This window comes from Vigna umbellata, chromosome 8 (assembly GCF_029865625.1).
Source record: "Vigna umbellata cultivar VRB3 chromosome 8, Vumbellata_1.0, whole genome shotgun sequence".
NCBI classification, from domain to species: Eukaryota; Viridiplantae; Streptophyta; class Magnoliopsida; order Fabales; family Fabaceae; genus Vigna; species Vigna umbellata.
Genome location: NC_142172.1, coordinates 26,614,202 through 26,630,877, shown reverse-complemented (window position 1 = coordinate 26,630,877; position 16,676 = coordinate 26,614,202).

The following is a 16,676-nucleotide window of genomic DNA, read 5'->3' as shown; positions in this document are numbered from 1 at the left end:
TAGTTATTTCTTTTATTTACTTTACAAGTTCAATATTTTCCAAAATTTACATGATATTTAATATCTTTTTAATTAAATATAAATGTATAAATATTGATTTTATAACAAATTATTTAATATAATTTTTTAATTATAAGTATATTTTAAATATATAATTTTATTATTTTGGAAAGTTAAAAAAGAAAATTTTTATTATTATTTTTATTTAAAAGAAAATGAAAAAAAATTTCAAAAAAAAAGTATAAAAGTAACACAGTTGATTTTTCAATAATCAAATTCTGATATCTATATAAATATTTGAAATATTAATTATGGATAGATTTTAAATTCAAATCTACTGATTGGATGAATTTTTAATATCGGTGTAAAATTTTTATTTTTTATAGTTTGTCATATAAAATTCTTTTGTTAAATGTTTTGTATAGATATATATATACATTAAAAAATTAAACCACAAACTTTATGAAGTTTAAAATTAATTTCACGTAATAAAAGAACTAACTTTTTTTAGGGAAAATCCTTGTTAGGTAAAATTGTTATAAATATCATATATGTTAGTATACAAGATCTAGATGTAATCCTAACGATTATAAAATCTGATTTTTTTTTAACCTTTTAGATTAAATTAATATTTTAAAATGAGACTTATCTTTATCCAATAAAGATAGTTTTTATTGAATTATTTATCATAATTGAGTCGATTGTAATAAAAAATAATTAAATAATAGATACAATATTTTTAAATAAATATAATGTTATAATTTATAATACTAAAATTAAAATTATTATTGTATTTAATTATTAACATATAAAATAAATAAAATTTATAATAATTATAATAATAAATAAATTACATCAATGTCTCTTAATAAGAAACTATTTAAAAAGACAAATGAATATAATATAAAATATATGAAAATACATAAAAATATATAAATTGATGTAAATGACTAAATTATATGTTTCATAAAAAGAATTCTAAAAGAATTATATAACTTTATAAATAATAAATATTAATTTTATTAAATTTGGAAAATTAAAAAAGTTAAAAAGTGTTATTAAGTAAAAATTTTAACATGTTCAGACCAATTAAAAAAAATTTAATTTTGATCACAAATCTTAATCGAATGATATTGATTTAAATTAGTGACAAAATAGATTACCATCTATAAATAAATTCGTTAGTCCATCAAAATTTTACAAATTAAATTAAATTTTTTAACTTTTAAACGTATTTTATGTCAATATCTCTGAACCGTCAAATTTACAAACCAAAATTAAGAAACCAAAATTAAGATGAAAAAATTATCAAAACAAAATTTAGAAATTAAGGAATAATTGTATAAAAGCATTATTATTAAACTAATTAATATAGAAATAGTTATGAAGTAAAAAATTAATTTTATTGGCAAAAAAATATAATTACACATGCATCAATTATGGTTATAAGTTATTACTAACAAAGATAAAATGAAAGCTGGATAAAAAATAAAGATGATTTATGATTACTTGTATGATGATATTATGTTTCTGGACGTTAAATTTTGTAAAAAGAAAAGCCCATGGACTGGCCTGGCCTTTAGGGCTTTAGGGGTTTTTAGCCTTGTGAGCTTTTTTAATAAAGAGTTTTTTTGGCCCTGTGTGCTTTTTTGGCCAGATGGGCTAGGGCCAAATCTTATTAAAGGGGCTCATTTGACAACTCTATTCAGAAGCAATTGAAGACGAGTAATTGCGGGATAACTACTTTTTTTCATCCTCTCATATAGTGGGATTTGAGGAGATTGTAATGGAAATATCTTTATTGCCCCCAGAAAGAATTTATTTATCTTTGCATATGTCAGTGCCACAACAACAAGGCACACTTACCAACCCACTTTTACTTCTTTCACAAAACTTCTTATAATTATATTCCACCTTTTTTTCATAATTTTATTTCTGTTTCATTTCTACTTTTAATTGGTGAGTACTTTTAATTGGTGAGTATAGATTCATGATGAACTTCATGCAGAGATTCATGTCCAAATCATTCATGCTTTATAATAATAAAAACATAAAAATAAAAATAATAATAAAAAAAATAAAAAAAAATAAAAATAATAATAATAATAATAACGATAATAATAATAATAATTATTATTATTAGAGGCAATCTTCAAATTATACTAAGCTAAAATATGATATTGTTTAAATAATTATTAATTTTTTTACATTTTAAAAATTAATTTTATTAATTTTATTAATTATTTTTAATTTTTTACTTTTTATAAACATTTTTTACAATTAAATATAACATCAACAAATATTATTTTATATTACTTTAATAACTAGGGACATTTTGGTAATCTTTAATTTCTACCAATTAAACAAATTTTTTAAATATATCCCATCAATCAAATCCTACACTAATTCTCACAAACTTTACTTCCAAATCTACTTTCAATTACCCACAAATCTACTAAAAAAAACAAAAATATTACCCTCAAATCCACTCAAATTCATTCAAATCATCTTCCCCAAATCACCTCAAAAGAACAAAGCCTAAAGTGATAAAATAAATTGTAGTAGTCCCAAGTTCAATAAATGATGCCTAAAGTGATAAAATAAATTGTGGTCCCAAGTTCAATAAATGATATTATAAGAATCAATCATTACGTATTTAAAGTATTGTCTATTTTTTGAAACTTAAAAATTCTTCATAATTTTTTCTTCAACTCTTAAATTATATGAGTCAATTGAATGTATAGAAAAATATATTTATTTTTAGTTCCTCCTCCCTCAAACTATAATATGTCAATGAAGTGATATTTGGTTGGAAAATCTTAGAAAAAAAAAAAAACAGAGACATCTAAAATATCAAACTACATCACTTGAATAATTAATCATTACTTCAATTCGCTCGAGATTTTGCTCCTAACTTGACGCTCAAGCGAAGAATCCAAAACACAACAATTTTTGCATAAAGTTTCAAATTAACCCAAAGAAAAATTTTCAACCATATATCCATTATAAAAAGTTGAAAACACAATTTATACTCATATAAAGCACCAATATTTATCAAAATAATTAACAATACTCATTTTAAGCCTTTTAAGCCATTGCCTAGTTTAAAAGTTCGTATATAATCCAAGTCAATTTCAATACATAAATCATCAATTCGATATAATAATATTATAATCAAATTAATAATTTAATATAGTTTGAAATAGTATATCTTATCTAAAATTTGATTGTGATCTAAGTAATGATTACAAAAGTTGAAATTTTATCAAAGATCTATATAACCAAAACATAATAACTTAAGAAATTACAATTAAGTAGTGAATAGAATCTTTAACTAATGTCTCTCAAATACTGTAGAATATTATCTTACAAACGAAAATATTGTAATTAAATTCAACCCCACCACTTCCGTAGATCATTGTCCTTTGAACAGGATTTCTCTATCACGCTCCGCAAAAAGTTCGTAGCAATTTATTTCAAGTTTTGGGTTGTTCCCTGACCCATTTACAACCCAATGTCAACTTCTGTGACACCATGTGCTCTCTGATCTTTTTGTAAGAGATCATTCTTTTTAACTGCTGTGAAGTTTGTTTGAGGTATCTAACTTGGTATACATTAATTCACCACCGAAAAATGTATTTGTAATTTCACTGCAAAACCTAACATAAAAAATGACTCTTTTATGAGATATATAAAAGTTATTGTTTTGGACTTCTGCCAATATTGTAACTTCTCCTCTTTATCTAATCCCTCTGCCATGTCCTTCTGGGATTATAGGATCCCACAACACACGTAACAACGTTGGGCCAGTGCAGTCGCTGTTGCCATGATGATTGAGGAGGAACTATCATCCGACAAGGCGGTTGTTGGATCATATTCAAATTAAGTATACAAAGATATTCTACTACTAATATACTTGCTGTCTATAAAAAAAAAGTATATAAAGAGATCACCAATGTCATTCTTGGATATTGTGATTATGGAAATATTTTGTATATTGAGTCGCTTCGTTATTAGAATCAAATATATCTTGTGGAGGCTTGAAAAACATTTCGAACATTTCAAGCTTTTTTTTATAGTCAAATTCCTTAAAATTGATAGGAGTTGTACCTGTAAAAGATATTCTCACGCCATAATTAGTCAAGTGTATCAACAAACAATAAATATAGTAATTGATGAACTTAAGTCACATATATATCTTGTAAAATGTGTTATTTATATAACTATTCATGGGCCTTTATATGCACAGGTCATTAATTTATTATAGTTAATTATGGATTAGTAAATACTAGGTGATTGACGTGATGTCGTCTTGGTTGGATAGATACAGGTCGAGTATACGTCGACTTAGTAGGCTGACATGTATTCAACCAAGAGAAGGTGCTATAATGTCGTGGCCAAAGGGACAATAATCGATATTTAGTACTCGTCTTGTTGATCTTTACATCGGTATTTGATCATTGTGTTACTTGCAAAGAAAACTTATATTTCTTTAGTTAACCTTATAGGAATAATAGCCTCATAGTCTCGACAAGTATAGCTACTAAGAACACTAGTGCAGTCAAGGGAAATGACAGCGGTTATTTTCGCTTATAGGCATCGGTTCTGCAACCGAGACATATACAAGCGAGGTAAAAAGGATAAGCTTTTTGCCTCGGTTTTGAACCGAGTCAAAAAGGTTCAGATTCTGTCTCGGCTCATAGACAACCGAGACAGTAAAGTGTTTTTAATTTTTTTTAATCTCAACCGAGATCACTTGTTGGTTCCTCATTCTATTATGTTTTTCTATGTTCTTTTACTTTCTCTTTTCTTTCTCTTCGTGCCTTAAACTTCTCTCTCTATTTTTTAATCTCAAGCTTATCCTGTAATTTTATTTCATCCATGTTTTTACACAAGTGGGGGCAAAAATACTTGATCCCTTTGAGGAAGAAAATTACTTTTGGGAAACTCAAAGGACAATGTCCTGTTGAATATTTAACTCCATTGCATCCATTGCAATCATACATCTGTGCATCATTGCATCCATAAACATTCTGCACAAATTGTGGTTTACATTAGTTATTTAACTCTCAAACAAGTTACAAATAGATCAATTGCGAAATGAACTTAGTTTATACCTAGAGCCCAACTCTGCATGACAGACCATGTATCACCATCTACAGGCATTAGTGGCAAAGAATCTTTTAACCCATACATTCTCTAGAAGCAAACCTTCGCTCAAACACAAGAAGCTCCAAAAGCCGTGATCAGAAATCTTTGCTCAAACCACAATTTCTTTCCAGGAAAACTCCAACCTACACTAACAACCAGATTTTCAACCCCAATCATCACCATCCACCCCAAGACCTTTCCCAACGAGCATTCAGAAGCCATAGAGAAAACTAAGAAGCAGAACCCCCAATTCAAGAGGCGAATCCAAACCGAAAACACTATCCATTTCGCCATCCACCTGTAGAGAAATAGAACCAAAAACCCAAGGAAGAGAAACGCAGATCCACCGGTTACGCCCTCGTCGCACCGTAGCTGCACTCTCACCGCCATCGCACCATCGTTGCTGCTCTCTCGCCCCACCGTCGCTGCGCTCTCACCGCCATCACAGCACCGCCACTGCTCTCTCGTTGCTCCGTCGCGCGCTCTCACTGCCATTGAAACATCGTCGAGAAAAAGGAGAAGAAGAGATGATGACCCCCTGGTCATGACAGATCGGATAAGAATCTGAGAACTAGAGCTGAACGAGTGGTTGGAGAAGATGAGGCAACGGAAGAAGCACACAAATCTATAAACTCTAGGTTTCGGTGTTGAAGAGGAAAAGGAACGAGCAAACCCTAGATCCGAAGGATTGTTCGGTGAAGGTTAGAGATCGGGGTTGTATGGTGGTTTAATCGGTGAAATGGTCCGATTAAATGGTGGAAAAGGCTGGAAATGAAGATTTAACCGGTGTAAATGGCTAGAACCCGATTTCAATCGGTGAGAATAAAGGAAAGGTAAAACGATGGATCTGACTTACGGTGAAGGTTTTGTGATGGTGGATCTGTGAAGCTGAGGACAACAAAGTTATGGCTGGTGCGGGTGAAGCGCGAGAGAACGAGGGAGACTCGAGTGCAGAGGAGAGGAGAAGAGGCATTTGGGGAAAAGTTTCCTCTTTCGCTACCCAGAGGCTAGGTTTTCCTAACTTAAAGGTCCAACGGTCCAAGTCCAAGACTTATTAGAAAGGCTTATATGCCTCGGTCTATCCTGCCAACCGAGGCAATATCTCTGTCCTGTGAGGTTTATGCCTCGGTTCACCCTGCCAACCGAGGCAGTATTCTCTTTAGACATCGATTGCTTAACAACTGAGGCATATAGTGTTTTAAAAATTACGAGTCTGCCACCGCGTTTTGATACGCTTCAGTTCCAGAAAAATCAAAGCGTAATGTGCGAGTTAAAAATAAGATTGTTTACTAGTGGAAGTTGCAATGATGAGACATCACTTCTAGTAAGGTGGGAAGTTGATGGGTTATCAGATGACACAAAAATAAAAAATGACATTGAAAAGGCGAAGGATCATGACCCCCAATGATCAAATCTAAAGAGATCTTGTGGTTAAGGAAAAGGGTGAGAAAGTGAAAGGTCAAAAGTTTTCCTATAAATAGGGATCTCATGTGTCACATATGAGTACAAATATGGGTTTGTGGAAGGACTCGTATATATTAGTAATAGTTGGACCTTGATATCATTTGATGCATTGTCATCCATGGCTAAGAGGGTGATGTTGAAGATAATTACTGAGAATAAGAAGAACCTTGTTGATGAGCATGCCGAGAAGGAGTTAACTTATAAGAAGAAATATGAATGGGAGGATCCATTAATGAGAAATCACTTTTCGAAGTTTAGGTGGTCAAGAATTTTAAACTCTTAGGTTGAATAGTATATATATATATATATACATATATATATATATATATACATATATATATATATATATATACATATATATATACACACATATAATATATATATATATACACACATAATATATATATACACACATATATATATATACACACAATATATATATACACACATATATATATATATATACACACACACATATATATATATACACACACACATATATATATACACACACACATATATATATATACACACACATATAATATATATACACACACATAATATATATATATATATACACACATATATATATATATATATACACACATAATATATATATACACATACACATATATATATATATATATATACACATACACATATATATATATATATATACACATATATATATATATATACATACATATATATATATATACATACATATATATATACATACATATATATATATATATATATATATATTCTATATACTTGAAGACAATATTTTCTCTAATCAGACTTAATTTTATTTTGCATCAATAAGCTTCATAAAATCGGGTAAAAGAAGTGATATGATATAGTTTGAATTCTAATATGACAACACATTTATTTCTTATGCATTAACTTGATTTCTCATACTATTGGAGTGAACAAAGTAGATCTAAAGAACAATGCGAGTTTGGTTATATTAGTAACAACAAAATTCTTTGTACATAAAAAGTATCAAGAATTTGTTTTTGACAGGATAACATTTGTAAAGTTTGAGATCACCCAGAAAGCATTATTAACTTGAAAAGTCTGCTCAGGTATTAAGCGTTTAGAAAAATTTACTTAAAAAGAACTATTTTTTTTCAATAAAAAATTGTAACTTTGGAAAAAATAATAGAATCGAGTTTTTATTATTATTTACAATCTTCATATATGTGTGTATAACATATACCTTTTTTCTATTTTATTCTATATATGCAGTTGAAAATTTTAATTAGTGCTCAAGCCAGGTGACGAACAATTATCATATCCAATTCTTTTGGAGGATGAATCTATAAGAATTTACCTATCTCAATAACACAAGAACCCAACTTAGATGATCCTGTATCAAGAGCTAAATTGACTAAGGGAATATGTCATAATTATTATGGAGAACCCGCATATTTCATGAACAAAAACCTTCGGGATGTTGATATGAAATAACCCTTCGAGATGTTGATATCAAATACTTGATGGTAAAGAAAGTAGTTGTCTCCCTTGTCACCATGGCAAGAAGGTTGAGGCTTTACTTCGAGAGTTATACTATTATGGTTAAAATTGACTACCCAATATAAAAAGTTCTGCAAAAGTTGGATCTGACAAGGATGACGTCATGGTCTATGAAATTATAAAAAATAATGATCCATTATGAGAACACATATGAGACCTCAAAGCGAATACGATCACACACATGTCTACCATGGGACCTTAGTAAAACTTTTCCCTAGCTTCACTCTTCCATGATCTTCATCCGAAGCCTAGCCCAACGATGACCCTTCAACATCAAATACAAATGTTAATCGAGTAGAACAACAAACAATGCAGATGCTACGATCCTGAGCTTGAAGCCCTATGCACTCAACATTAGGTGGACCTCCAAGAACTTTAACAGAAGTTGACTAGCCTACAAAAGGAGAGGTCACCTCCACAATCTTAGAACGATTCCTGGGAAGGAGGCTATTATAATTTCTAGATGGAGTGCACCTTGCAAACAGTGCAAGGTTCATTGGAAGTCGAGATCAATCTCCTTGATGTAGGACTTAAAGAGATGGGACTAGGTCAATGATGGACAAATTTATGAACACCAAAATATGATGTTACAAACTTGTTTTTCAATCGGCAAGTATGACCGAATCGTTCAAGTAATAAACTTGGTAAGACCAAGTATCGTTCTTCCCAAAGGACTCACGGCCTAGTTTAGTTGTGTGGTTTCTTGATTAGCTAAGACTTAAAGACGAAATATTTGGATTTTTATATGCAAAAGACGAAAATTAAATATGTATGCATGAATGTTTTGATCAATGGCAAAAAGCAAAAGATAAACACTTTCAATGAAATAAATGTATGAATATGTTGTTGGGGGTCAATTTCATCTTATCCACTCTCATATATTTTAGGAATTCAACATTCAAATCATCATTGTTAATGCCACTCTCTAAAGTACCTTTCAAGAAGGCTTCTCACTAATCACGAGTTCATACAATTCCTAGCATTCCTAATGATTAGTTCATAAGTGCAGGAGCTTAACGACAACCAATGTGATATTGGGAGAAATTCCCCGGATCTAGACTTCCCCGTATGCGCCCGTATCGATAAAACCAATAATCATGCATCGAATGAGTTAAACAATGCAAGCATTACGCAAAGAGGAAAAACCCTAACTAATGATGAAAGAAAGCATAAATCTTAAATAAAAGATGTAAAAACAAATTCCATATATGAGAGCTTCAAAAGATTACATTGATTCCCCAACAAACATACAGAGTTTAGTTCACCATATTCATGGTGAACCTAGATGGATAACAATGAAAGAATGAAAGATAAAACCCTAAAAAGGTGAAGAGGAAGCCTCAGCATCCAAGATCCTCCTTCAAAAGGGGTGGAAGAGAGAGTGTTTTTCTTCGTTCCAGCCAGAGATACCTAACCCTAGGAAACCCTAAAGCTTATATATTATTCGTAAATTACAGAAAATTAGGTCCAAGCCCATAAAAGTGCCGCTCAGCGGTAAAGTACCGCTCAGCGGTAAGTGCGTGAGACGTTTCTTCCCCTCAGCGGCCATTTTGCCCCTCAGCGGACCTCCCGTAAGCTCCTGAGTGCCGCTCAGCGGTAAACTGCCGCTGAGCGGTGACTTCGGCTTCTCCTTTTGCACTTTTTGATGTCTTTTCTGATTCCATCTCTCTCCTTCTTCACTTCTTTCACCAAATTCACCTTAAAACCTGCACAAAAACACTGAAATCAAGCATAAACCTGTTCAGCTCTCTTATTTCTGAAAATATGAAGAAAAACATGATTTCAAGCTAGTTTCTAAGTGTAAAGGTTGCTTTTTATGTCAATTTTAAGCATGAAAATAACAGTTTTTCAACTGTTATCAGTCAATCTAGCAAAAATTGGGAGAAACTCGTGGGAGTTCCGCTACTCTGAACGTGAACATGACAGGTGAAGACATCAAAGCTTGCATCGAGATGCAGAATCAATGGAGTCCCAAGAGTCCAAAAGACATCCCAAAAGGCGATTAAACTAGAAAAGCATTAGGCTACCCGAGTACATGCCTAAAATTTTCGAGATAGGAGCAGTCACGTGGAGAACTTTCATCTTGTCACGATAGAGGTAGCCCACGCACTCCCAAGGGAATCCTAATCAACATTAAAAAATATCTATCGTGATTGATGTTAGCTTATCTAAAGGCTTATCCAGTCTAAATCAACATTTATATTCCATATCATAATATCTATCGTCATTGATGTCAGCTTTGAACAACCTTTCGTTTAGCCAATAGCATTGATGCTATGATTCTAGTGGAGCTTGAATATATTTCCTGAAGACAAAAACATTTTTACGAACCAGACAATAAAGAAACATTCGAGCCAAACCAGATGTCATACATGAAATCTGAGAAGAAGCCTGCATAAGAGAAGCAACGACCAAAGAAAGAGCAGCTTGATGCCACAACACCTGTGTTTGGGAAATATCTTTCTTTGGAGTGTGTTCTAGTTTGGAGAATGATTGGTAATTCTCGTAGAGCTAGAGGTAAACCCACCGCTAATTAGGAAGGCCCCTTCCGTGTGACAAATTCTATCTAGAATGACACCTACAAGCTAGAAGAGCTTAGAGGGAAGCTCCTCCCAAGAATGTGGAATAACACACACTTAAAAGTATGTTATAGTTAAATAACCTACAAATATTTATATTTTTCTTTCTTTTTTTACTACTTAAAGTTGTATTTTAAGGATGTGTGTAATCTTTTTCCTTCCCCCTAATTTTATCCCTAAGTTGGGTTTTGGTCGAGCAAGGTTTTAGCGAGGCACACCTTAATTTTTGATAAAAATTTTCCCTTTCAATTCATATTCTAAACAAGTAACATTAATAAAACAGCCTTCCTAGTGAGACACCAAGTAACTTCAATTAAAAAGCCTTCCAAGCAAGGCACCAAGTTACTTCAAGAAGTAAATTGTACTAGAAAAACTCTTTGGACTAGGCACCAAATTACTTCAACAAGTGACATTCATTAAAAAGCCCTCTAAATAAGGCATGAAGTAACTTCCATTAACAAGGCCTTCAAACGAGACACTAAGTAACTTTAACAAGTAAACTCCATCAAAAAAGCCCTCTAGGCGAGGCATTGACTTACTTCAACAAGTAACCTCCATCACAAAAATCCCTATAGGCGGGGCATCGAGTTACTTCAACAAGTAATATTCATTAAACAAATTTCTCTAGGCAAGGCATTGAGTTACTTCAACAAGTAACAACCAATAAAAAGTCCAAAAGTGAGGCATCGAGTTACTTCAACAAGTAAAATCCATCAAAAAAAGCCCTCAAGATGAGGCACCGAGTTACTTCAACAAGTAACCTCCATTAAGAAATCCCTTTAGGCCAAACATCATGTTACTCAAATACCACATAAAAGCAAACATCAGGCTATTTAAGTAAAAACAAGCAAAATAAAAATAAAATTGAGTAAAACACACTTAGGCAAAGTACTCATTCCATTAACAGACAGAAAGCATTATAGAGGTACAATGAAGGAATAAACAAAATACAAGGGTCCTATGCTAATTTCCTTGATCTACGACTCTAATGGCAACCACCTCTACAACACAACAACCTCCACCTGTTCATTGACTTAAGGGACTTCCTCCACATTAACCACAAGGACATTTGATGAATAATTATTTTCTCCTACTCACTTAGCTTTTTGTACTAGATTTATTTATTGAATTGTGCTTAACTTTCCATTATTTTCTCAGTTTTGTTATTTGGACTTAATTTGACCAGTAATTCATATTTTAATTAATTTGAATTATCTGAGCTTAATTATTCTCATTATCATTTTCAGAGCAATTTTAGGATTACATTTTGGGACATTAAGAGAGTCACACGTCATTTACCATTTTCCACATCAATATTTGTTTTTATTTTCATTTGTAATTTCCTTTTAATGTATTTTGGGTCAGACTTTATGACTTTGGTCCCATTTTTAGGTTAAATTTAGAGAGGTCCACTTTCTCGATCAGACTTGGGGACCTAGGGTTGAGTGCCAATGCACTCATTCATTTTCTATTCCATTATGCTAGGGACGTGAATAGTAATAGGGGATGTTGTTGAGGTTTTCATTTTCTTTCTTTTCAAATTCCATTTTTTGTTTCTGTGTTTCGTTTTTCTTCTCAATCAATAAATCAATTTCACTTTTTGTTCTGCTTTACTCTGATTGCATTCTATTCCTTTTCGTTTTCCAATTTTAATTCGAATTTAGTTTTCATTAGAGTTTCATTTTAAATTTCATTTTCATTCCAGTGTTATCCTTTTACTCTATTGTTACCATGTTTTGATGTATTCAAATTCATTTTGCTGTGTTGAACTGGTTTTAATGGAAGCTTGATTCTATTTTGTTGGTCATTAATGAGATTGCAACGTATCCATGGGATTATTGTGTTGTTATTGTATTTCTACTCATGTTTCCTTGCATCGTATAATATGTTCTGTGTTTGCAATTGGGTACACACTTAGTTGACTAATTTTTATTGAATACACTTAATTGCCTAATTTGTATTGAATACACTTAATTGCCTAATTTGTATTGAATCTCTGCTTAGTTGATTAGAGCCACAATTTCTTAATCTGTGGTGGTGCAAAGTTGATTAGATATTTGCATTGAATTGGCTTAATTGACATTTTTGAAAACCGAATTAACCTCCGCTTAGTTGGTTAATTCGTGATGGATTAGAGGTTAGAGGAGCGAATAATTATTGCTAATCAAGGATTGAAAGCATTATAATTGAACTAGTGACCAAATTGTCTTTAATTTGTGTATAATCTAAGTCATTTGTGCTATTAATTTCAATTCATAAATTGTTCAGAAAATCCTCCACTACGTGTTTGATGCTTTGGCTGAACCAAAATTGGTCCTTGAGAGATGACTGAGGAGTCATTCCCTAGTATATTGCATTTAATCTACAACATTAATTTGAGTCGAGTGCGACATCGACAATCAACCTTGTCAACAATGTCCTTCTCCGCGTCAAACTTTCTTAAGTCCAAATTAAAACTAAAGAAGGCGACCTACCTCTTTTCTTTCAAAAAACCCTTAGCATAAGTTGCCAACCTGTTAGTCATAAAGTTGACAATTTCCTCATCAAGATGAGAAACATTAAGCTCAAGGTCGACAACCTTATTATTCAGACAAGTCAGCTCCCCTTGAAGTGTCTCGTTCTCATCTTAGCTATATCGACCTTTGTCGCCAAGGTTGCCTTCCCATCTTTTAATTGTTCCAGAGGTTAGCTGAAAAATGTGGCTGGAACATTGTACGACCTCTAGTGTCTTTTCTTGTTAGCTTCTACTTGACCTCCATGTATAGGTTGGCCAAGTTATCCCTCTGAATATTCACCTCAAGCACCTTTCCTTAAAAGAGTTTTGAGCTCCCTCCTTAGTTCCTTTCATTTGATTCACTTCCTTTTTCAACGCGACAACCTCATTGTCTTTTCCCTAAAGCCTACTCTCATTTTCGACGACGTTAGCCAAGAAGCCCACCTTCTCCTTATGGGCCTCCATGAGTTCAATCATCTAATTCTTTCTCTCGGCCATGTAACCCTTGCAATAAAGCATGAAAGCCACACAGAGAAAACACTAGAAAGAGGGGGGAGGGGTTAATAATGTTTTAAATTTCTTTTTTCAAATCAACATCTAATAGTTTGTAAAGATGATATGAAAAGGTTTTAAGATGATTAAACACTAGTTTTTAATATTGTGAGTGAATGGAAAACGTTCTATATTGAGAAACAATAAATCAAAAAATTTTATGTTGGTTCATTCAACCTGAGCTACGTTTTGTTCTCCATTAGAAACTCTTAAGGGGTTATAGTAATCATTTCCAATATTACCCTAGTGTTGCCTCTCTAGGATCTCACGGAGTATTCTCACCATTCTTGGTTACAATGAGTATTAGCATGACTCCGAGTTTTCTAGTCAACTTGACTAGACCGAGTTTAGACTCTCTAGGATCTAACCTTAGACAACTATCTAGATGTTCAATTCAACCTGAACTGAACAACCAAGTATTTGAGTTCTCTCTAAAACTTACAACAAATCCAAAAATGGATTTTCTATAAGGTACAATGACACTCAACGAGAGGATGTGTGTTTAAATAGATTTCAATTTGTAACACTTGAAAGTGTTTCTCTTTAAAACGATTTTTTTTCTCAAAAGATATGAGGTGTTAGACGATGTAAGAACACTTTGATCTTTTTTTTTCTCTTTTCCTGTTGCTTCTCTTCTTATGTTATTATTCACTTTTTCATCAACAATATCCTCTCTTCAAGCTTTCTTCTATACATAGCTTCTCTTTTAAGATGACCGTTTAACCAAGAAGTTGACTTTTGAAGAGTTGATAGATTTTCGATGTGAAGTCTAACTTGAGTCTACTTTGTTTGAACCATAGTTTTTTCTCATATCCTTACGCAAAATTTGAACTTGTATGATGTGATAGAGCATCTTTAAGGAAACATTCCCATAATGTTCTTCTTCTCTCACAATGTGTTTTTCTTGGTTGTCGTGATTCTGATAATATCTTTCTACTTTATTTATTTGCATGGATATCAAGAGACATAGTACACAAGTATCAAAATACTTTTTCATACACGTATTTAATATTTTAAATATTAATATACGTTAAGCAGTGTAGCGTGTTCAATATATTTTTGCATTTGTCATTTCACTAATTGATGCATAATTTGGTGAGACAAAGGTGTATTCATCAGATAATAAGAATATAAGATTCTTTCTCAAGGCTTATAGCATTTTTGATGGAAACCCATTTAGGGCATTCCATTCAAAGGAGTATCAACTTAAGCTAAGGCTAAGAAAGGGAAGTGAAGAAGGATTGTTAAAGACTCTTTCTTAATTTTCTTTCTCTAAGTCTGAGTAGAATTCTCTTTAATATGTTTATATGTGTTTTGTAGGGTCTAATGAAGCTAGGAGATCATGAAACAACCAGCCAAGGAGTTGTTTAGCCAAGAGAAGCAAAGGAGTAAAAGGCATAATTTTGCACCATATGAAGCCTGACGTGCATCCAGCACCAGCTGTGATCTTCCACGTGCATCCAGCACCTTTCATGTGCAACCAGCAGCTTCAGAAACGTTTCAGTAGATTCAAGAGATCTCCACGTGTCTCTTCATGTTTTCTTCACACTTGCATAGTTGGGCACTTGCTCCATGGCATCATAGTTAACGTTAGCTAAATAGGGGTGAACCAAGATGATGGAAGCTTATCCATGCTTGAATGACCTGGCCTTGCAGATGCAGCGGATGAAAAATAGTATTGGTGTAGTGTATGAAATACATCAGAGTGGATGCAGTAGCAATTGGGTGAGATTTTGGTGTATTTGAGTGGAATAAGTATGTGTGGGAACCTCACAGCTCAGAAGGCCTTCCTACAATGGAAGGAAGCTAGAGGAAAGGGAAGAGAAAGTAGAGAGAATTAGTGACTCAAGAGCAATAGGGCTGGCAATGAATTTCAGCAGCAATTTACTAAGCTCAAAAGTAACCTAAAACAAAGAAAAGGCCCTCTTATTTATAGGTGAAGAGGAGCCTAAATTCTGTTTGTAATTCCGTCCTAAAATTCAAATTATTCAGATTTTGATCAAGCAAAATCCATGCTTCATTCCAGCTCATCCAGCAAGGTGTGTGCTTCCTTCCAAATCAGCCAACATTCACGTGGAAAATGCTGGTGCATGCCGTAAGCACCTCCTTTGCTTTTTGGCTCCTTTGCTTGGTTCTTTCTCGGATGGCTCAATCATATTCTCCAAAATTTATTAATTCCTACAAAACAAAATATATGTGCTTTAGTTAAGAGAAGAAGGATTTTTATAAGTAACCTTCCATAGAAGTAAAATGTTAGATGATCCTTCTTCTTCTTGAATCTTCCTAGCCATTGCTCTAGAAAGAGGTCCAATGTGATTTCTTGATGGTTTTCCATCAGACCCTCCCTCTTGAAAAAGATCTGTCCTCAGATCTGCTTCATCCTGTTGATCATCTCCTGTGAAAGGAATTAAATCGCAGATGTTAAAAGTAGGACTGACACCATAACTTTCAGGAAGGTCTAATATGTATGCATTATCATTTATCTTTTTGAGCACCTTGAATGGACCATCTCCTCTTGGACTAAGTTTGGATTTCCTTTGAGAGGGAAATCTTTCCTTTCTCAAATGAAGCCAAACTAGGTGTCCTTTTTCAAAAACTATTTTCTTTCTCCCTTTGTTGTTGTATTCTGCATATTTTTGAGTTTGTTTTTCAATTTGGATTTTAACTTTCTCATGTAACTTCTTGATAAACTCCGCTTTGGAAGCACCTTCTTTATGAAGAAAAGAAGATGATTCTGGAAGAGGTAGTAAATCAAGAGGTGTGATAGGGTTAAAACCATAAACAACCTCAAAAGGAGAAAGATTTGTAGTCTTGTGGACTACTCTATTATAAGCAAATTCAATATGAGGTAGATGTTCATCCCAAGATTTGTTATTTCCTCTTAATATTACCCTTAG